The sequence below is a fragment of the Rhinolophus sinicus genome, linkage group LG05 (genome assembly GCF_036562045.2).
Source record: "Rhinolophus sinicus isolate RSC01 linkage group LG05, ASM3656204v1, whole genome shotgun sequence".
Lineage (NCBI taxonomy): Eukaryota > Metazoa > Chordata > Mammalia > Chiroptera > Rhinolophidae > Rhinolophus > Rhinolophus sinicus.
In genome coordinates, this window is record NC_133755.1 from 128,114,781 (window position 1) to 128,137,631 (window position 22,851).

General features: G+C 35.6%; 1 long non-coding RNA gene across 1 annotated transcript in view; it reads right to left on the minus strand.

The window, feature by feature from the left end:
• The window catches only part of LOC141571686 (uncharacterized), a 448,916-nt gene that overhangs the window by 45,878 nt on the left and 380,187 nt on the right, over window positions 1-22,851 (minus strand). The window contains exon 8 of the long non-coding RNA XR_012496685.1: window positions 10,483-10,522. This is a non-coding gene — a long non-coding RNA (uncharacterized LOC141571686). The remainder of the gene's footprint in view (window positions 1-10,482; window positions 10,523-22,851) is intronic.

Sequence of the window (22,851 nt, forward strand, 5' to 3'; positions counted from 1 at the left end):
AGTTTCATGGCTTCCTGTTTTCTTAACTCTAAATTTTCCTCCACCCCAATTATTATGCAAAACCATTCAGTGTTGCCCCAGCTTCCACCTTCAAATTATTTGCCAAAGACCAAGATAGCGCTCAGCAAACAAGGGTTTGATGCTACCAGGAATCCTCTCTTAAAATTCAATGATGGTTGTAAGTAAAATTTTCCCCCTGTTACACATGTACCATGAATGACTGGATATGATGGCTCATGCCTATGTTACTAGCTACTTAAGAGGCAGAAACTGTAGATTGCTGAGCTCGAGGGTTTTGGCTTCCAGTGTGCTCACACTAAATTTAGCAACATTATGCCATATATCCATAGTCTTTTCATCCAGCTGGGGGAAAAATACTCAAAAAGATGCTTAACTCAACCATGTCAACCTTAATGCACTAATTTTAAAAATTCACTGGTTTAAAAATAATATTTCATTTTCAATTTACATGTTAAATTACTTTTTCATTTTATATCATTTATTTGGGGAATATATATGCTGCCAAGTTATACCAGAATATTATCTTTGAATTGTACATATACTTAATTCATATTGTAATTGATGGTTTATACTATATTTATAATTTGATGTATTTGATATATACTATATTTTATATTTATATATTTCTGTATCATATATAATCATATACATCTATGTTTTTATTTGATTTATAATATATTGAATATATATAGGTTTTAAAATTATATTATACACTTAGTTTCAGCTGACTTTTATTTGTGTATTCTGGGTACTTTTAAATCAAATACTAGTGCTAATATTGGTATAATGGTGTTATAGAAATAAACACACACACACACACACACACACACACACAAATACCTTTGTTATTCTGTGCCAGTATTGCAATTCACCAGAAGGATAAATCTTCCAGGATAGAAACAGAATAAAACTCACATGCTTGCTAAAAACACACATTTTGGAATGACTACTGGAAAAAAAGAAATATTTTAATCTGATTTTTCTTTTCTTGGGTCCTTCAGATGGCTCTTTAAGATTATATATAGACAAGTCCGAGATTTCCACAAGGACCTAATAATTCCTACAAACTGCAAACATTACTCACTGTCAGGTTTTATCCACCTTTTTGCAACTAACGTATTATTCATTTACTGAGATAACAGTGAAAAGATTGCAATTCAAATTGCACTTTTACATGTTGTCAACAGAAATATTTGGAGAAATCTTTAAGGAAAAGAGCTGTATTTGGATAATAGTAGAAATATCAAGTGGTAACATTCAAGTCTGTCAGAATGATCTATTTCATTTATCAGAAACGATAAAGCATGAAGCTTTCTAAAAAAAGAAAGGATTGACTTAAATATGAGAAAGATAATACAATAAAACAAGGGAGTCCATAAATTGATTAAGCTTAGGTTTGCTGACATTTTTATTTTAACTTAACAATGAACTCTATTACCCCAGAGTATATTTATATCTACTGTAAAAAGCTTGTTTATTACTCCTATATTGTTTATTACTACTATACTGTTAATATTAGTAATGAACACCCTCATTTTACAAGGTATGGTTCAAACATAAAAGATAACTTTTTATTTCTAAAAAATGCCTAAATTAAGTTGACAAGCATAATAATTTAGGAAGTAATTGGGTAATTAATTGAAAATTTAATAATAAAAAATCAATAATAAACAATTATATTAATGCCTGACATTCATTGAATGCTTAGTATGTGTCAGCACAGTGCTATGCATTTTTCATGGTTCATTGCATTGAATTGTTAGGAAGTAAAGTACTATTATTATGACCATATTATAGATGAGAAAGTGACTCACAGAAATATTTAAAAGGTTTAAAAAATGTTCATTGTTTCAATAGTTTACTATAACTGTGAATAACTGAATCAAAGCAAATATGGCCACATATTTTTTCAATCAATCATTCTCCATGAAAAAATAATAAAATAACCCAGAACTCAATACACCATTCATGAAATTTTGAACATGAAACATACAAGATGTGATTTGTCACAAAAAAAAGAAAAGAAGAATTAAATTTTCATTCACTTTGTTTAGATGCGGTGCCTATATTGAGCAAGGACTTAAAATCACCCTAATTCTCCACTCTACTTTTTATTGCTATTCTCAACATCATTCTCTTGATATAGTTTTATACACAAGGTTGACAGCTAAGCACCAGGAGATTACTGTTCAAGTTCTTACAACTCTGACTGGAGCTGTGATTGTCAATGTAAATCATTGTGGGGGTGGGGGGTGGAGTTGGGGAGAGAGGAGGTGGTAGGAGTGTTTTTTACATTATAGATATTTGTTCTGAGGAATTTCAGTTTATTCAGAGAATTTACTCCCATTCCCTGCCTGTATAGCAGCCATGCTGACAGTGCTTTGATTTCTGGGCAGGAGAATATGAGGACCTAATCTTTCTCTATACAGACTTGTGACTAATGTCCTGATTTTCATCCCCTTGCCTCATCACCTGGTGTCGTGCTGGAGACCCTGCTCGCTGCGCCATTTGTCATGCGGGGCGGCCTGCGGGGTCTCTGCTCCCACTCCCCACACAAGAACGCAGGATATGGTGAGGCCAATGGCTCACTGGTTACAGCTGACGGCCAACTAGCCACAGCTGATGGCCATGCAATCACAGTTGGCCATTTACTACCTGAGCCAGCACCTGTCTATGTGAGGCCGAGAGCCTGGAAACTGCTTTCTGGGGCTCTGCCCCCACACCTGGGATGGGTCATCAGGGAGAGTTTCATGGAAAGGAATGATTACTTTATGTATAGAGTTATTTGGAGATACCAAAGTGTTTATAGAACACACGAGATTCTCACAGCATTGAAACCACTATTACCAAGTTTAGAAAACAGTATGTCCGTTAAAGCAATTATTCCAGCAAAAGTATGTTCCTGGAAACCAGTACTTAGCATTGATTTCCTACGGTGATAGCAGTAACTTAACAGTGTCTGAGGGAAGGGAGTTTGACTTGAGTTTCAGCTTCAATAGGTTCTCAGAGTCTATGTAACTTCCAGAGACCACTCATTAATATATTAAATTCAGATGGGAGAAATGTAACAAATGAATTTTTTACCTTATTTGCAAGGCAAAGCAACATATGCTTTGTGTCCCTGATAATTGAAGTATTACTTTTCTGCAATGTTTAGAAATTTGCCTTATTGGCATTTCCCATCACCAAGCTTTACTTGACATGTCTTTCTTTCCCACATCTCATAGTCAAAACTTTTGATCACTGGAGTGTGGCAGCTAAGAAGCTAGTGACAAAGGTGTTTTCATTACTCTATTGATAATGCCTCTTGCTGTGCTTATCCTACTACACAGGTATGGATTCTCTTTCATCCCCAAATTTCCCAGTGGGATGGTCACTTTTAGCAGATTGCTGAAATAAAACAGCATTTGATGCTTCTGAAGCCAGTGCTCCAAAACATAGACGGTACAAAGGATTACACAGCTGTGTTCTCCTGAAGACATTGTACTACCTCAGCTTTCAAATCCCCTAGGCTTCGCATTTCTGACATATCTTTTTCTGTGGTTTTGAGACATGCTTCTAATGAAAGTGTTCACCAATGTTCTCCCACTGCCATATCTGCTTCTTAAATGTGTCTTTATCTAATACTGGTAGGGCAAGTACTGTTTGCTGAATATGAGCTCTTTCCACGTTTCCCCTTTGCTGTCTTACTTAGATGTTTACTTTTTCATGCATCTCTAGATTTTGTCTTACTGGTTCCTAGGAGTGAAAGATACGAAGTCATTGAGTTCACGGAGAGGCAAAGCATTCACTGTTCAAACAAATATTGGCCATCTACACTTTCCTAAGTATGAATAAATGCACTCAATAGATGTGCTCTCATCAAGCCAGCATCTCACCCAGATAGGTCTTGCCCTACTATTGAACATCAATTCACCTTTTAATATGATCCAGTTTTGCTATATCTTCTTTCTATAAAGTTGGTGCAAAAGTAATCGCAGTTTTTGCAATTATTTTCAACCTTGTAAACTGAAATTACTTTTGCACCAACCTAGTAGTCCAAGGATCAAAGATGATAGTTTTTTTGAGTGTAAGCCCAAATAATAGCATTAGTCCCAAAGTATCTATGACACTTTGAAATTCTTCCAGTATTTCTTCTAATACATTATTTTGATCTTCCTGAGCTTTTCTCAAATCTGTTCAAATTTTATGTAACCATATCATTTATCTGTCTTTATTTTTAAGTGATAGTTTCTATATGTTTTAGTAGGGACTGTCATAGTCTCCTAAAGGAATCAGCTCAATCCATTGTCTGAGACTACACATCTTTCTCCTTCAGATTTCATTGAGCATCAAGAGTGATTTCTGAACTAATAACAACTAAACCATCACCACACAAAAATTCATTTAGCGAAATTAAATCTGGGTATATTTCATTTTCCTTTTCATGTCAGTCTACATTGTACTTCAATATTTCATTTTCCTAACTTGATCTTATCAGACTCTTATCTAAAGAAATCTGTCTTTCTCCAGTTTCATTAGTCTACCTTTATTTTGTTTTTATTCTTCCACTGTTCCTGTGGTGGTGGCAAGCATATTTTTCAAACCCACCCAGTTTCTCCTTGATTTCCTGGGTAAATTTGATTCTAGGAGGCAGACCATTTCATGTATAGGCCTTGTTAATTGTTTCTTTTATCTAGGGTTTATGATAATTAATTGTGTTTATAAGTTATCTACTTTCTTCACTATAAGGCGCCCCATTCCTTTTCATTTTTGGTTAATAAAATCTACACTTCTTTTATGAGTATAACTATAGTTTGGATTTCTGAAGTGCTCAGGGCTTTCATAATTTAACAAATTCAAAACCAATTTAATGTCCTGTGGTGGCAAGTGACACTTGAGCCTGTGGACAAAATACATGAATCAGACTCTGAAGACAGTTCATAAGAAAAAAATCAAATAGGGGAAGGATTTGGGACAGCTAATCTATAATGCCTGCTGACATCTGACACTAATAAATTTCTTGCAGAAGTGACTAAGTCACATAGTAAAACAGGAAAGAATTCTCATCTGAGATTCTTTATGTCTCCAAGCAAGCTTTTACTAAGTCCAAAAGATGATCTTTCTTTTACACTGTAGTGCTCAGTACAGTTCTGTCTGCTTGGGGAAAAGCTGTGCCCCAGTGTCAAGCGCTAGGACCTGTTCCCTGATGCCTGAGCATGGCTAAACAGCCTGCACTTGGGTGAGGCCTGTGTCTTTGCTGAGGGCTACAGGTATATAAGTCCAGGTGGGGACATAACTCCCATATACTACAGACTCACCAAGATGGAAATTCCACATGTCCTATGTTAAGAAAGGTTATCACCAAAGCCTAAAGTCTCCTACCCTGGGCCTCCCAGAAGCTTCAGTTTCCATATATTGTTGTGAACCCCCCCGTTTCACTCCTTGACCATGTCTTAAATATTTAGCTTATACACCAGATTTTGGAGTTCAGAGTCACCAGTATATATCAGTTCTCTCCATACCTGAGTTCTGAACAAATAGATACATCAAATAAATGAATAGAGAATTGAGAAATCAAAATATCACTTTTTATTTTATTGACAAAATTTAGGTTACAAGATGCCCTTTATAAGTGCGGGTATAGGCTTCCTAATTCTGACTGCCTAAGTTAAATACTTATCTGCCAGTTACAGAAGGTGATGGGAAAAGCATCCGACTCTTTCAAGAGCAGGTTCCTTTTCACAGCAGAAGGCAGCAGAACACACATTCTGAGCCGTGTTTGTTTGGCTCATTAGAAAAAGAAGAGGTTAGGAAAGAAGAGTACTTATCTAGTTCCTTATTGTAAATCACCATCTGCCTTAAGCGGAATGACCCAAGGTGAAAATCCCGTTAAGACGTAAAGCCTGATGTTAAATCCACCCACACGCGTGGTAAAGCAGTTACACTCTACAACATAGGCTGCAACAAACTGACAAGGTCAAAAGGCTTATACAAGAACAGTGTCCCCAGTGCTTAAAGCCACATGTTCTGACTGCCGGAAAACCTCGTATCTACATGTTACCTCTCCTCTGCAAACTCTGCTTCCTGCTATCGCCTTCAGCACCAGATACTGATATTTGAATATAATACATATCATTCCTGTTTCCTACTCTACTCCCTCATATTCTTAAGAAATTAAAAGGTAAAACAAGAGACAAGTGCAGATGGAAATCTGACAATCACCTTTATTACTGCTGATGACAGTGATTTTGAAGATTAAACTAAGGAGTGAACTGACATGCGCTTCCTAATATTGAAAGCCAGAATGAGGTCAGCATATCCATTCAGGCTGTCCCTTCTGAGCACAGAGGGCAGCCCCTACAGGGCCCCCATGTGGCCAAGAGGAGGGCACACGTGCTTTCTTGGTGGCCCAGATCCCAAGAGGCACTGGGAGGAACTGAGTTTACAATGTATCATATATTCTGTCCAAATTTATCGATCAAATCATCCCTCCTTACCTAGGAAGTGAATGAAGGTGAAAGAGAAAAACCTAAATCACAAATGTTTAGAAACAACTCTCTTCATGAAAGTCGGAATTAGGCAAGATATATTCACTAGCCAGTATTCCACTGTATTCAAAATTTCAAATCCATTGGCATGAATTGTTTCATACTACTATTGACTTATGAAAGTTTCTGGAAGCAAATGCTGTCTATTTAGTGATGAAGTGCAACATAGCAGTTAAGCAAAAGGGCACTAGAGACACAAGACACATTGCCTGAAGTCAATTCCTGAGTCATTGTTAGAGCTTGGTCAATCCTGTGACCTTGGGCAACTGTAAATGGAGCATAGTAATATTTTCTACTCTGGTTTGTGCAGATTAAATGAGTTAATACACACAAGCTGTTATAGATATCCGTGCATTTTTTTTCTTATTTATTCCTGTCATTTTGCTCAAGTTACCAAAAATTTATTTGATTAGTTTTTTTTTCAAGGAACTTTGCTATTTTTTGTTTTATTTTGCCTCATCCTTATTTACTTCTACTTTCATGTTTTCTATCTTTCTTAAATTTATGTGTTGAATGATCATGTCAAAATTTTTCAATCTTTCAAAAATTTTTATTTTAAAAGCTGTGTTTAAAGGTATAAAATTTCTACCAAACTATTATTTAATCTTGCAAGTTTTAATATACATCATATTCATTGCTGTTCAGTTTTAAGTATATCCTAATTTCCTCTTCACTTTTTTTGACTCCTGGATTTCTTATAAATATGATTTTTAATTTCTAAACATAGGGGATTATTTTACTTTGTTTGGTTTCTCATTCTCTAACTCATTTCCAATTTTATTACTGAGCTTAGAGATGGAGGTACCATTCACATTGTATCCTCTAAATTGTATTCTGTAAAATCAAATATTCACTTTTAAAAGAATGTTATTTTACCTGTTGTAGGTATTTTTATTTACCAATAAAGTTATCAATCAGGAGACTTATGAATAAATATATAAACACATAGAATTTGTATGCTTACAGCCTTAAATGTGAGTGCATGTACACTATGCTGTTTATATTGCATACTTTTTACCAAAAATAACTATATTTACAGACAAAGCCATATGGTTTAAAAGATGGAAAACAGCTTATAAGGATATTTCAAAAACAGATATTAGATTGAATTTTCCAGCATCTGTTGTAAAGTAAAAACAAAATAAAATATTTACTATGAACATATAATAGGGTTATTTCAAATTGCTATTTGTATATTTCTATTTATTTCCTCAAATCTTTATATTGAAGGGCTGAATAAAACAGATATTTAATAAGTATTGAGTATTAAAAATTTTTTAAATATTTCTATTGCTAAATATTCAACCAATGAGTATATGAAAAAGTGAACTTAATTTTAGGTTCTTATGAGAAATATAAATATAAAATGAAAACAAAAAATTTAGAACTTTTGTGTTGTTCATACTATCCTTATAGAAGCAGACTAAAACCCTAAAATCTGTAGCACTTTATTTTCCTTTTTATACAATAGAATTAAATGCACCTTAATCAAAGTAGATTTAGGAACAAAAATACATAGATTAAAAAAATCACTAATGATGAGTACCGCTAAAATCTAAACCTGAGTTTAATAATTTATGTTTTTAATTCAAGTTTCTTGCCTAAGAGGATATAATATGATTTCAAAAAATCATACTGGAAAATATACATTTCTCCATAGCTTTATACCATTTCAAGCATATTCTTTTTTAAAAGGAATTCCCAGGTTGTATATTCATGAGAAAACCTAAATAAGGGACAAGCATTTTTCTCACCAGATGATATTGACATGTTTATTTAGCAGAAAACTAAAACACATTAATTATGTAAAATGCATATAGAAACTAAAACTTCCTTTGAACTTAATTTGCAAAACCTATTCATATAGTCTGTCACTTCAGTTTTATTTTATTATTAAAGCGGTTTACGAGACTTGGCAGAGCATTTACTTCTGCACACCCTGGTTTCCTCAGCACTCCATTGTGTGTGCTGCGTTTTGCAAATGTCCCCATTGTCCCTTTTATCAGTGCCTCAGCTGAACTTTTTTCTATCCTATTTGCCCATTGTGGTTCCCAACTCCAAGTAGATCCCCTGTTGCTTAGCTGGTAAGCTGTTTACTTCTTAACTTCCATAAAATCACCTGAAGCACCATTTGTTCCCAAGTCCTCTGTGATATTATCAAGGTAGTTATAATTGCTTTTGGTTGTCATCTTTTCTAAATTATCCTTATTGATGTCTTTGTTTTGAGCAAGAAATAATTTGTGATCCCGTTCAACATTACATGAACCACTCTGCTCATATGGATCTTGAAAACAGGCTAACTTTATAATTTATTCCCATAGTGCTATCTGGTACCATTTGTCTAGAGGTAAATGAGCATCTTCCTTTTTTATGGGTATATTCCCACCCAATACTCATATTGTGGTGCACAAAGGGCAGTGGTTAAGGACCTTGGCACTCTTCTACTTTTCAGGAAGCGGGGCTCCTGAGTGGAAAGCAGCAGAAACTCTGGAGATAGGGACTGATTATGGACACTGACTTCACAGTCCTACCACGCCTTTGTCTCTACTTTGAAACTTCCACTGCCTCCGAATCTACATTTGTAAAATGGAGATAATGTATTCTTGCATCAGAGCAGCATTTAGTAACACAGAAAGCACTAGATAGTTCAAACAGGATGAACTTTAATTTAGTAAATTATGTACTTACAAAATTATCGGAATGCCTAGTTCTCGGGTACACTGCTAGCTTGCAGAGAATCATAATGGTACTACTGCAACTGAGCTCAGGAACTGCCCAAGACACCCCTGATGAGTCACAGGTGTTGAAAGAGGCTGATTCTCAGGAAAAGCCCTGTGGGCCCCTGTGTCTTCCCAAACCTGATGACAAAGAAGGATGATTCTTCCTATTTTCTCTCTTCCATTCATTTGTTAGAAAACATTTGGGTTACTTCCAGGTTTTTGGCAACATAAATGTAGCTGCTGTAAGCATCCATGTGTAGGTTTTGTGTGACTGTAAGTTTCTATTACTCTAAATACTCAGAGGTAGGTTGCTGGGTCATGAAGTAAGTGTAAATTTAACTTTATAAAAATCTTGAAACCTCTTTTCCAAGTGACTGTACCATTTTGCATTCCTACTAGCAATGTATAAGAGCTCCAAGTGCTCTCTCTATATAATTTTTAGCCATTCTAACAGGTATTTAGTGGTATTTTTAACTTTTTTCATGATAAATCCCCAGATATTTCATGGCATAGTCTCTCTGCAACATTAAATTGCAATGTCTCACAAAGACGGCTTCTTTTTCAATATAGTTTTTCATTGTAATCCATATATCTAAGTACTTTTTAAAATCAAATTGATGCTTATTTTTGCAGTTGAAAGAAGAAGATAGCTTAAAAACACTAAATATCTCATAGTATGGAAATATTTTTATCACTTTTTAGGAAATAGCCAGAATTTACCCCGACAAGATTTTCTTAGAATCACATTCACTTTGAGATTTAATGTAAATGACACATTCCCTTATAGAAAGAACAAGCTAACAAACACCAAATATCTTGTAAGTTTTCAATGGCATGTCACTATGAATTTAAATTCAAAGCAAAGAAATTTAAATATGCAAAATGATAACAAATTCATTTTTCTTTGTTTTCATTTAGACGTGTAATGCTCTGCAGAGAAAACCTTACAGATGAGTGCATAATTTAATGACAGTTAATAATTCTAAAGTATATCTCTTTGCTTCCAAAAGCACCTTTTAAAAAGAATAATTCAGAATAAAAAAAATAAACTAAATTAAAATTAGGTGATAGATACATTGAGAAAATCATGGAACTTAATAGCTTTAATAAAATATTTACTAAGACTCAGATTCTGAAAAGGAGTTAGATGGTTTACAAACTCAAATTGATTGCAAACAGGTAGTGATGCTAAATACTGGCAAAGGCCTTACCTGGTAAAGCATCACATGTGTAGAAAGACAAAGCTCTGATCTGAAAAGAGAAGAGTGAAGGGCAATCAGTACTCATTATTTTGAAGTGGGTTTTGAGAGAAATACAGAAATAACTGAGTATGTGGCAATCCAAACTCTTCAACTGTTTTTTAGTCAATATAAAGTCAAATTTGGCCAGAAAGCCAGTCAAGGTGCTTCGATATGTTTATTAAGAGGAAATCTAAATAATTCAGAGATAGCTAGACATATTTCCTACATTAAGGAAGCTACAGTATTAAAGGAATTACTACTGCTGGGACCCTGAGTTCTCTGGAGATAAGGAAAGTCATTTCAGATATCACTGGGCTAGTTACGGTGTCAAGATACTGAAGAAAGAAAGAAAGAAAAAAAACAATAACTCATTATTTAACAGCTTTCCCTAATCTTTACAAACTCAGTTTTTCCCTTTGGATGCCAACAGAAAAGAATTCAGAAAAAAATTGATGTAATAAGAGTCCTGCATTGTATTCTGATGATCAGGAAAACATTTTATGATAATGCAGCAGAAGCGGTGAGTGTGTGTGTTGGGGGCGGGTTAAGCACAGTCTTTGGAGCCAAACACGTAGGTCAGAATTCTGGTTTTAGCACTCAGTACATGCGTGGCGCAGGAGAGACAATGCAACCTCACATAGCAGAAAACCTCAGGTTTTTCATGTGAGGTGAAATTACCTGAATTATAGAATGGAGATAAGGATAAAATAAGAGAACTGGTATGAATTTCTTAGGGTATAGTAAGTGCTCAAGTAACATTAGCAGTTTTTATGTTGACATTTATTCTTCCTACAAATGAGAGACAGTCTAACAGTCTGAATATTTTTCAGTTCCTTGCTGACAGGATTACTGTCAGATTGAAATTCAAAAAAATAAAGTATATGCCATGCAACCTGGTGAGCATATGTCATGCCAGCACACCTATGCAAAGCGTACTCACCTGGTGCAAATGAAGAGGCACCATATGATCAAGATAAGCTAAAATCAGTAACAGCTGTCACTTGAAAATTCTGTGTGATTGTGTTTATTTTGTTTTGGTTGTGGTGAACTCCTTACATTTCAACCTAAAACCCTAGAAGTTTGAGATTAGATTTTATTTTCCATGTTGCTGACAGGGTGTCAAGGTAGTGTTTCTTCAATCTCCTTTCTCTTCAAGAATCTGTTTACTAAATCTCAACTCTCCAAGTGTTCTATGAGGTCAGCACCTGGTTTTGGATACAAGTGATATTATATTTCTCCCAAATCAACAAATTTGCAATATAATCTTAAAAATAGTCTTATTTTATACAGGAAAAAAAAAAGTATATTCAACAGGTAGAGAGATATGTAATGTGAAGATAATCTTCACAACGTCCCTGTGTCAGACTTCTGTCAACTCATGTTAAAAACCCTTCTACAATACATCAATCCACATTCTTGCAGTAGCAAGAGCAATATTTTACAAATCAAGCATAGTTTTATGACAGAAAGATGTCATGCGGGAGACCCTGCTCGCTGCGCCATTTGTCATGCAGGGAGGCCTGCGGGGTCTCTGCTCCCGCTCCCCATACAAGAACGCAGGATATGGTGAGGCCAAAAAGGAACACCCACAGAGCCATAGGTAGGGGAGCCATACCACTATATTCTCTCTGGCGGCACTATACTCTCAATGGAGGCTGGATTCACACTGTCCGCAAACCGCCATCCACACTTGCTAGCTCAGCCATCATCTTCTTGCTAGCCCCCATTTTTCTGCTAGCGTAGCCACAGCAGTTATATTAGTGGCCAATGGCTCACTGGTTATAGCTGACAGCCAACTAGCCACAGCTGATGGCCATCCCATCACAGTTGATGGCCATTTACTACCTGAGCCAGCACCTGTCTATGTGAGGCCGAGAGCCTGGAAACTACTTTCTGGGGCTCTGCCCCCACAAAAGATATTTCAGTTCTCAAGGTTAGCAACATCGTTGCAACAAGTTTGCAAACGTGATTTTCAGGCCTCATATGACTCAGGTTAATTTTGTCTCAAATGTCTCAAATATAATGTATTATTATCAGTCAAGTATTCCCATCATTCTCAGAATTTTCACATTCCTTACAAAAAGCTCAGATTTGAAAATCTAACTGCCCAGCTGAAGAAGGTGCTAAGAAGGACTCACATCTGCGGATCTTACATGGCAATATGGCTAAAATCCAGTTCACTTCATGAATTCTTCTATATACGGTTGACACCAAATGTTATTCTGCCATTTGTTTCATCAGTTCATCATAAACCAAAACTTAAAATGTCCACGGGGTGGATGAAAGAATCCGAACACCAAAAATAGAGGCTTGCAAGATGGATTGAAAAGAGGGGAAGAAAATTACTTTATGATGAATGAGGTATTAAAGAAAGAAAGCAACAATGCAGTAGCTACTAGTAAAAAGAATTAAAGTCCTTTACTGTTGGTAACTGGAAGACTAAGAATGTGTAGATAAAACTTGAGAACAGGCTAAACAAGTAGCGGCTGATCTATGACATGGAGAGTTGAAGAAATTAGAAAGTAAATTATAAGTTGCAGTGACATAGGACTGGGGAAGAGTAAGGGAAAGATAGCATATCAGCTTAGATGAAACTGAAAAAAAATGTTTTCATCTATTCCCATGAGTTGGTGTGTGTTGGATGGGAGAGATGGGAGGGAGCTACTCAGGTAGTGCAAAGCAGCCAGGTTGTCTCTTTGAAGGCATAGAAGTTCATGTATGCACCAAAATTTCAGGAAAATTTGAACTACCTATGGCTTGAAGAGACAAGCCGGGATAACCGAGTTCCTAAATGCAAAATCTGCATGTGACAGTCTCAGTGGTTAAGGATGAGGTTAGCACATTTTAAAGATTGAGGTCACTTAGGAATTCTGGAAATCTATAGGCCATCCTTACCACTATAATAATTGACATAGTATATAAGATTTCCGTCCATTAAAATTCTTAATATAACTCTGGTATAAACAAGTAGTCAATCAATAGTAGAGAAAGAAGCTTAGATAAGTTGTTTTCATGTATGAGATCCCAAAGACTAGAAAAAGAATATTGACAGTGTAAAACAGAAGTTTTGTTTTATCATTAAAAATTGATTTAGTAATAATTACTAACGAAGGTGATGGATTATTCTTTGACCCCATTTACTCTGACAATTGCTTGAAGTATACTAATGATTGTTCATGTATTGATATCTGATACATGCATTTGGAATAAAAACTCACCTTGGAAATGAACAATAAAATATACCACAAACTTAGGTTAATAGTTTATGGGAAAAGTTATACTATAAATGTTGTAAAGATAGATCTTATAAATATAATCTTGAAGATTGGATTCCTTCAACTGAGACCAAACTCTTGATAGTCATTTATATTTGAAACTTTAATGTTAATAAAATTCCTAAAGTTCATAATCTTTGAGAAGGCCATATGTCACTATTAAGAGTACAATGGATCCGTAATTACACTACTATCTTGAATTTAGTATATGACTACAAATCTTTTTTTCTCTTCCATTTTTAATATGCTTTATGAAAAATAAGAAAAATCAAATGCATTAATAAAGGAGATAAAATAATCTCATTCTCTCACTACTACTCTTTTAATTATTTGAGTCACTCTTCACTAAATCTGTAATATTAATATCTTATAACCTTCTTGAAATCCAAATAATAGATTATAAATTCCTTAAAGGAATTAAAGATCCCTGTAATAATTTTCTCCCAAGTCCTCAATGTCATAATTCTGACTATTTAAAATAAGAAATCTACAATGTATTTAATAATTTATATTTTTGATATGTTCCCAGTGCTTTTAATAGTTCTTCCTTAGGGTTTTTAGGTTTTTTATGCAGAACTAGCATTAATGCAGACAATTTAAAAAAAGAAAAACTCTTTACTTACTTTATGAATCCAAGATAATGAACTTTATGAACTTAGGCTAAAACACAAATAAATTTTATTGTTAATTTCAATGTCAGGACAATATCTTTGGTCTGTGTAAAATACATTATGGGATCTACACATATTCCATGGAAATTTTGTTTATTCCTGGTCATTGTGTCACTCTCTGACCTATACTCGTAGAGGATAAATGACCAAGGTCTGCCAGTTCTCCATTTCTCAAGCTTAGAATTATTAAGTGATGAGTACGTGGGAGAAATCAGAGCCCTCTGGCTGTTATGCCACTACATGAATAAAAGAACCAATAAGAGATGGAGAGAGAGAGAGAGAGAGAGAGAGAGAGAGAGAGAGAGAGAGAATATTATTTGAGCAGCCAGATTGAGTTTTATCTGAAGTCAATGCTACTCCTAGAATTTTGGAAGCCAGCAAGTTTTCCTTTTTTGATTAAGTCAGTTTGAGTTTATTTTTCAATGACTTGTAAAAAAAGAATCAAAAAGAATCCTAAGGAAAAAAAAAGAGAATCCTAATGAATCTACTTAAAACGTTTGTTAAGCCTTTTACATGGCAGGCACTCTATAAGGCATTGAGAGTCAAACATGAATGATAGAGAGTTAGTTCTCTCTTGGTTCTTGACACCATCTCAAGCACCCAGATATTTTGTGATAAGTAACATGTTGGCAATAATTTATTACTAAGAGTAGTTAAACTTATTTGTGGAAGAATTTTTAATACACTAATGTTAATTGAAGAATATTCCTATATATCATCATTCTCTCCCTCTTGTAAAAAAAGTAGCTCAAATTAAGAATTAGAAAATAGTATCCCTCTGTTCCATCTGCGCCCACTCTGCAGAATACCAATACTCTCAGAAGTCTTCCAATCGTTCTGGGAGTTCCCAGGTGAAGCACTATCACAGGTCTGAAACTCGGGACTTCCCACTGGGCCACAGCAACAACTAACTGGTGCCTAAGTCATGAGAATGGGACTATAAAAACCACAGATCACTGCACCAAATGCCCAGCGCTGCCAATAGTCATAATAACTGCATGCCCAGAGGCTCTTGGGTCAGCCATTGCCTGGATACACATCCATTTACTATGGTATCCTCTTTTGTTTCTTCACCATTCTAAATTATCTCCTGCTGATCTAGGCTGCTGTACCTACTCCCAGAATTACGTATCAGCACTCATTTAAGCTTCTAATGTTTCACAGAGAAATAGCTTACTCAGTGTTCGTTAAGCCACGCCTATTTATGATTTAATATCAAACTTAAAATAGAATTTTCATTTGGTGATTTTTATTTTGCATAACATGACCCTTGACTGCATCTTTCTTTTTTTGAGATATTAGTGACATATAACATTGCGTTAGTTTCAGGTGTACAACATAATGATTCAATATTTGTATATATTGTAAAATGTTCGTCACAGTAAATCTAGCTAACGTCCATCACCACACAGTTACAATTTTTTTCTTGTGATGAGGACTTTTAAGATCTGCTATCTTAGCAAATTTCATATGTACAATACAGTATTGTTGACTATATTCCACTGGATCTCACACTGCTTGTACCCTTGATCATGATGTTCCAGGCACACTGCCTTCCAAAGGCTGAGTACCTCACTCACCGCCACTTCAGAACCTTTACTCAAAATGTTCTGTTTACTTACGATGCTCTTATCCCTATTCTTTTCCTGGCCATTTTATACTCATCACTCAAGTCTTAATTTAATATCATATCACATATTCATATAAGCTTTAATTTAGTAGACATATTATAAATGTTCCTGATACCTGCTATTTTACCAAATATTTTATTATTTGTAATTATTTATTCGTTGGCATAATTATTTCTTAAATGGTTGTCTGCCTCACTAGACTGGAATACCATAAAAATAAAGGCTGTACCTATTTGTGCACCACTCCATCACCAGTGCTAAGTACAACATTCAGAAAATACTAGGTGTTTAGTTTGTATTTATTGGAGACATGAATTAATGAGACTGGAGGAAAATCTAAAGGGTCAGAAAATGTGTTACATTTAACATTGCCCTCATTGTACTACTTTTGCAACAGAAATTGATTCTGGATTTCTTAAGTACAAAAATGGAATTTCTTATAATTCTGGGTATTACAGATTCTGGAGGCAAGGTCCCAGTCCTCTTGGGATTCCTGCTCCTTTTCTGGTCTTTACTCTACAGCCCCCTTTTTATTTTCTCCCTGACTCTCCTTCCTCCACTTTTATCCAATCTTTTTGTTCATATACTGAGAAATGTGGTCATTGATATCACATGTAACCTTTCATATAGCAACTGCTGCCTGCTTCTAATGTCAGAGCGCAGTCCCGGGAAAGGGCAAGTGATCAGCGCCCAATACGCACTGTTAGTACACCTGTCCCTTAACGGTGGGTCAGGTTCTTTGAAATAATGTATGTGGCTTGATACTCTCCATTTAAGAGTGATTTGCTTCCCAAGAGGTACCTCAGGCCTCCTGCCAGAGACCCAGATGAGAGGTTCTCTCAATTCAGTGTCCTGCTGAGATAGTGTGCCAAGTTCAGAACACAAACTTCTCACTTCTGGCTTTTTTTTCACAGTGCATACCTACTCAAAAAGTTGTAACACAATATCTCAGCCATCAAAGAGATTATGTGTCTTGAGTATTTGTGCCAAGATACATGCCTGAAAAAATAAAAGTTTGTTTATATTGCTCCCCTTCCTCTTAAGCCACAGCCTACTCTCTCCCTGAGCTACTGTCAGACATCCAGCACATGTCACAATGATCCCACCTGAAAACGGTGTGTCCTATACGTCATCTCTTCATGTCCAAAGCTGTGAGCAGACTGATCTGAAAAGCTCACCCTGAAAAATGAGGCATGTAATATGTGTATTTAATGGAAATTAAATATACCTGGACATATTATAACTATCAAATCTGATTTTCAGGGGGCGGCCGGATGGCTCAGTTGGTTAGAGCTCGATCTCTCAACAAGGTTGCCGGTTCAATTCCTACATGTAGTGTGCTGTGCCCCCTGCAAGTAAGATTGAAAATGACAACAGGACTTGGAGTTGAGCTGCACCCTCCACAACTAGATTGAAGGACAACAACTTGGAGCTGATGGGTCCTGGAGAGGCATACTGTTCCCCAATATTTCCCAATAAAAAAATAAAATAAATAAAAATTTTCTTAAAAAAAAATCTGATTTTCAGGCCAGGAGTTGGTGGAGGTCAGCAGGACAGACACATGGCTGTTTCTGGACCCCTGAATTGCACTTTATTTTATTGTCCTTGCACTTTATCATGTCAAATAAGCTATATGTACAATTTCTGGAGCTTTTAATTTTCTCTTTTAATCAGTATTCCCCTATATATTCTTTATTTTTATAGAATGAACTATCTTTTATTATAATTTTTTTGGACTTCACATCCATCTTTATTGAGCTGAACACATTTGATATTTGGTACAGTTCATTATAAATTATAAATCTTTTCTGAATTAATTTGTTTCTCATTAGTTTTGGCTATTCAATTTCTAGTCATATTTCTACAAAGTTAAATTAATATTAAGGGTGAGATACTAACCTCCAAAGCAAAGAGATTATGATTCAAGGATGATTCATTTTTAATAGAGAACAAAGTTGTCACAGTAATACATTAATTTTCTGGAACGTAAGGTGCCTTTTACTCTAGTGGCAACATATATCCATCACTTTTGCCCTTTATTGGTGAGATAAAATAGTTCTTGAGCGCAAAAGAGCACTGTGTTATAAACTATCATAATTCTACATAACATAAAATGAGCTGAAAACACAAAAATCATTTTGTAAATATGCGTTTTATACTCTCCTCATTAGAGTTAAAAAACCATGTACTTCAGAATTCACTATGGTTTTCAATGATCCATATATTCTAAGTACGGATCCATTGGAGCCTTCTGAATCTTGTTTTATAGAAGTATATTAAGCAACTGTTCCTTCAGCATGAGACAATCCTAAAATCTCAAAGGCTTACAACATCATTTAGTTCGCACCATGTTACACAAATGCTGAGCGATGGCTTCAGCTTGGCTGGGCTTTGCTGGATTTGGTTGGCTGCCACTGGTTCTTACTGTACTTGGCTCTTCTCCAAGTGTTTTCTTATTGCAGGAGCCAGGCTGAAAGATCAACTATTATACAACATACTGTAATGGCAGAAGGCAGAAGTTCAAGGTGACTGATGGAAACTTACAATACTTCTAACAGCTTCTGATAAGAGGTGGCACTTGTTACATCTGTTCACATTCCATTTCCTAAAACAAATAACATGTCAAAGCCCCACATCACTGGGGCATGGAATTATACTTCTCCCATGAGTTGTGGCAGATGTGAGCAAGGAGTGAATATTTGGTGACTGATAATATTATCTCCCACAAGAGGTAAGGATGTAAGCAAGGAGCTGATTTATTTTATTTACTATGCTTGGGGTAGATAGGCAACAATTCCTTTACTTATTAATATACACACATTGTTTGAATGTCCACTTTGGATCAGGTCCTTATTAACTTCTCCCAATTTGTGAAACAAATTGACCACACTAGAAATAAATAGAGAAACATACAAAATGGTCCTTATTAAGATGTTTCCTTTTTCAGACCAGGAGTTGGCAAACATTTTCTGTAAAAGGCCAAATATCAAATACTTTAGAGTTTGTGGGTCACATACAGTCTCTGTGATGACTTCTTTCTTCTTTCTCCACTTCCTGCTTTTCTTCCTCTTTCTTTTTGTTCCTTTTCTAACAATTCTTTAAATATGGAAAAAAATCCTTAGCTCTCAGATGTATAAAAATGGTCCACTAGCGAAATTTGTCCCATGCACTGTAGTTTGTTACCCAGTGCTTTAAGGAAATAAAACAGGCAACTCACATAAAACTACTTATATCAAACAAAATATTATCATTTTAAAATAAGGTCATATATTCTAGTTTAATTAACCTGTAAATCTATAAATCCATTATCTTTAAGTTTGCAAAGTCCCCGTAACTGAAATATAATATAGAACGTCTATATCAAAGTACTTATGCCAGCCTATGTGACTATGACAAATACATTTTCCTTAGTTGCTCAGCCTTACTCTAATGGACATACTTGTATAGTTTAAACATTAGCTTCATGCTCAACTTTTCACACGGAATTCACTCTTCCAAAACTGCATCTTTTGAACTGGGAATAATGAAGATAATTGACATAGTTTGTAAGGACACAAATTGAGCTCAAGTCTTGGTTCTGTCATTTATTAGATGAGTGGAGAAAGTCAATAGCTAATATATAGCCTTTGCCTGATCATACCAACATTTGGGTCATCTTGTAACTATATTTTCCTTTATGATTTGAATTTCCTGGTTCTTTGTAGACCAATTTGTGAATAAATTGTGGACATGCTTATTATTATGATATGAGATTCTTGGTCTTATTTAAATCCAAGTAGGCTACTGATTTATTTATTTATTTATTTATTTATTTATTTATTTATTTATTTATTTATTTTTGTCCATTGGGCAATTGACCAGGTTAGATTCAGGCCACAGGTTCCACAGGTTCCACTTGCTTTCTGTGGTTTCTTTCTGCAATGTCAGTTCAGTTTTCAAAGCATTTGCAATGCTATTTGGATCATCCCTACATTTGTGTCACCCAGTGGCCAACACTGGAATGAGTAGACATTTACCCTTAGCTCAGCCCTCAAAACTTTTGGTATGCTGTTTAAGGTGAGATCTATGCATATATAGTTTGGAGGGAAGCCCAGCAGATGATACATACTTTTTGGGATTGCTATTGATCTCCCTCCTCCCTGTAATCTCACCTCAACACTTTCTAACTCCTTAGATAGGCAACAATTCATTCACTTCTTAATATACACACACTGTTTGAATGTCCACTTTGGATCAAGTCCTTATTAATTTCTCCCTTGTGAAACAAATTAGGCACTCTAGAAATAAATAGAGAAACATACAAAATGGTCCTTATTAAGGTGTTTCTAACTCCTTGCAGCCTCCCTTTCTTGCTCTCTGGCCAGAAACCTAACTTCTTGATCTTTCAGACACTTCCTGAAACTATGTGTGCCTTTAGGACCAAATGGTGGAAGGACAGAGAGAGAAAAAAAGCAATGGAGGTTTGCTTCATGCTCTTAGGACCACAGTACCTTCCATCAGAGAGGATTTTCCTGCCTCAGTGTCATCACTACGTAGCTGCCACCCCACCAACCTAGTACTGCCTGGGGACTGGAGCAGAAGAAAATGAAAAAAGAAAAACAAAAAAATCCCATTTCTCCTGCTTTTCTCAACACTTAGTAGTCTCTTTTTTTGCCCTTAGATCAGGAAGAATGTTTCTCATGGAACTCTTTCTGTCTGTTTGATGGTATGCATTTATAGGTTTAGGACATCTTTTATTCCAGAATGGGTGACAAAAGAGGCAAAAAAAAATAAAAATAAAATTATATACTCACCACTGTGGGAATTTGATTTCTGAATTCTGGATCTCTTTTCCCAATCTACCTGCTATCATGTAATTTTCAAGACCTTCAGATTGCTGCTCCAAGCTTTATGTCCAGGATTTAGAATTGCAGTCAGTGGAAGAGACAAGGTAGAGGATAGCTACTCATCTTCCCCAGGAGCTGAGCTCCAAGTTCCCCAATAATTTTAAAGAGGTATAGATTAGAGTGAAATGAAGGGTGATGAAAGTGAAGGGAAAGTATGAGAAATGGTAATATAACTTCAGGGAGGAGGCCACCGGAGGAAAGCACCACAGTGATGAGAACACAGCGTGCTCACATACCACGGTGTTGTCAGTGATTGATGTGTCCTAATGAGTTGGCTGGAAAAGTAGAGCTTGGGAACTGGAAAGAGTGCATCTCAGAACATAAGCTGTGCAAAGAGTCTGATACAGTCAACATTTCTTCTAGTGAATACCTTTGGAGCTCTTAAGACAGTCTGTTGCAGCCCACATACTCTAGCTCTATCTGGTATCCCTTACTATAAGTAAAATAACAAATATGCTCTGTGTTATGGGGGGAGAAAAAGAACAGTAACTTTCAAAAGGTCAAGTCAACTAACATGAAGAGAATACATGTTAAAATGATCAACACATAAATAACAATGATCAAAACAAAATTTGGAGATTATAAATTTGATAATATTCTTTCATAAACACTGTCTGGTAATGTCAAGCCACCTTGTTTGAAAGTGGTTCCCTTTCAATTAAAAAAAATATCTCAATAACTGGAACCTTGCTATTTGAAGAACAAGTAAATCTCTGTTTCAATATTTGTGTATGTCAGAGTATTTCTGGTTCTTGACCTTCTCTTGGTAACTCTATCTTAGCCAGGGTTCATACTCGTATGCTATCAATGTCATTTTCAATGACCTGGTATAAAAACAGCTATTGCAATTTTCCCAAGCAAAATGATATATGTTTTTGCATTGCTATGCAAATCCAGTGTGAAACCCAACAAGAAGAAGAGACCTTCAAGGGTACTAGCTAGCAGAGCTTTAGTTCGCATAGACTCTTAAATCCTAATTCATGACATGTCCATTAAAAATTTCTAGTATTTTAAGCAAATATTCAATGCAAATTGATTTTGCCTTATCCTTTGATAATTGTGAAAGATTTTTGATGGCCCCTTGTTGTTATGCTTTCTGTTTACACCTACACTCTGAAGGAACTGACTTCTTTCAGCAAAATTTGATAGTTATGGTTTCATCAACACTAACACATTATAAGGTCAATTGCAGATTGGTCTAAAAATAATAAAAAGTAAGTGGTTTCTGAAAGAGGATTTAAACTGACAGAAACTACTGAAGTTTTACCTGGATACCTATTAGATTATGGGGACATTTTTAGAGATTATCTTTGTAAGAATTTCATTCAGACTTACCTTAACCTATTTGTGAAAGCTGTGAGATATATACATGTTTATCGATGCGAGTGTTAAAAAACATCTGTGGGAGCCTTAAAATAGGACCGTAAGAGTGAGTTGACACATACAAGTATATACCATAGGAGTAATGAACAAATCCGTTTATTTATAAACATTTCACCTTCTAGTTCTTCCCCTTCAGTCATAGGGACATAATTTGAAGCCTTTAAATACACAGCAATTGAATTACAAATATCTTCCAGCTGCTGACCAGGAATGGCATTTCCTGTTGTCTTTCTTTTTTCTCCTCTCAAAGATACACCAAGTGTAAGAAAAACTGCCAGATGTTGCAAATTGCAAGCCTGATAAACACAATACAGACTGAAAAACAGATGGAGGTGTCTGAGGCTCGCTGCATTCAGTGATTCCGTTCTTCCTCTGGTGTGCTTCACACGAGGTGATTATCGCGGAGCCCAGATGCTGGCTCTGCAGCTGCCGCCCAGAGCTGCACCTTCTCTCTGCATCCTCCACTTTGTGCAATGAGTTTGAAAGCATTGAG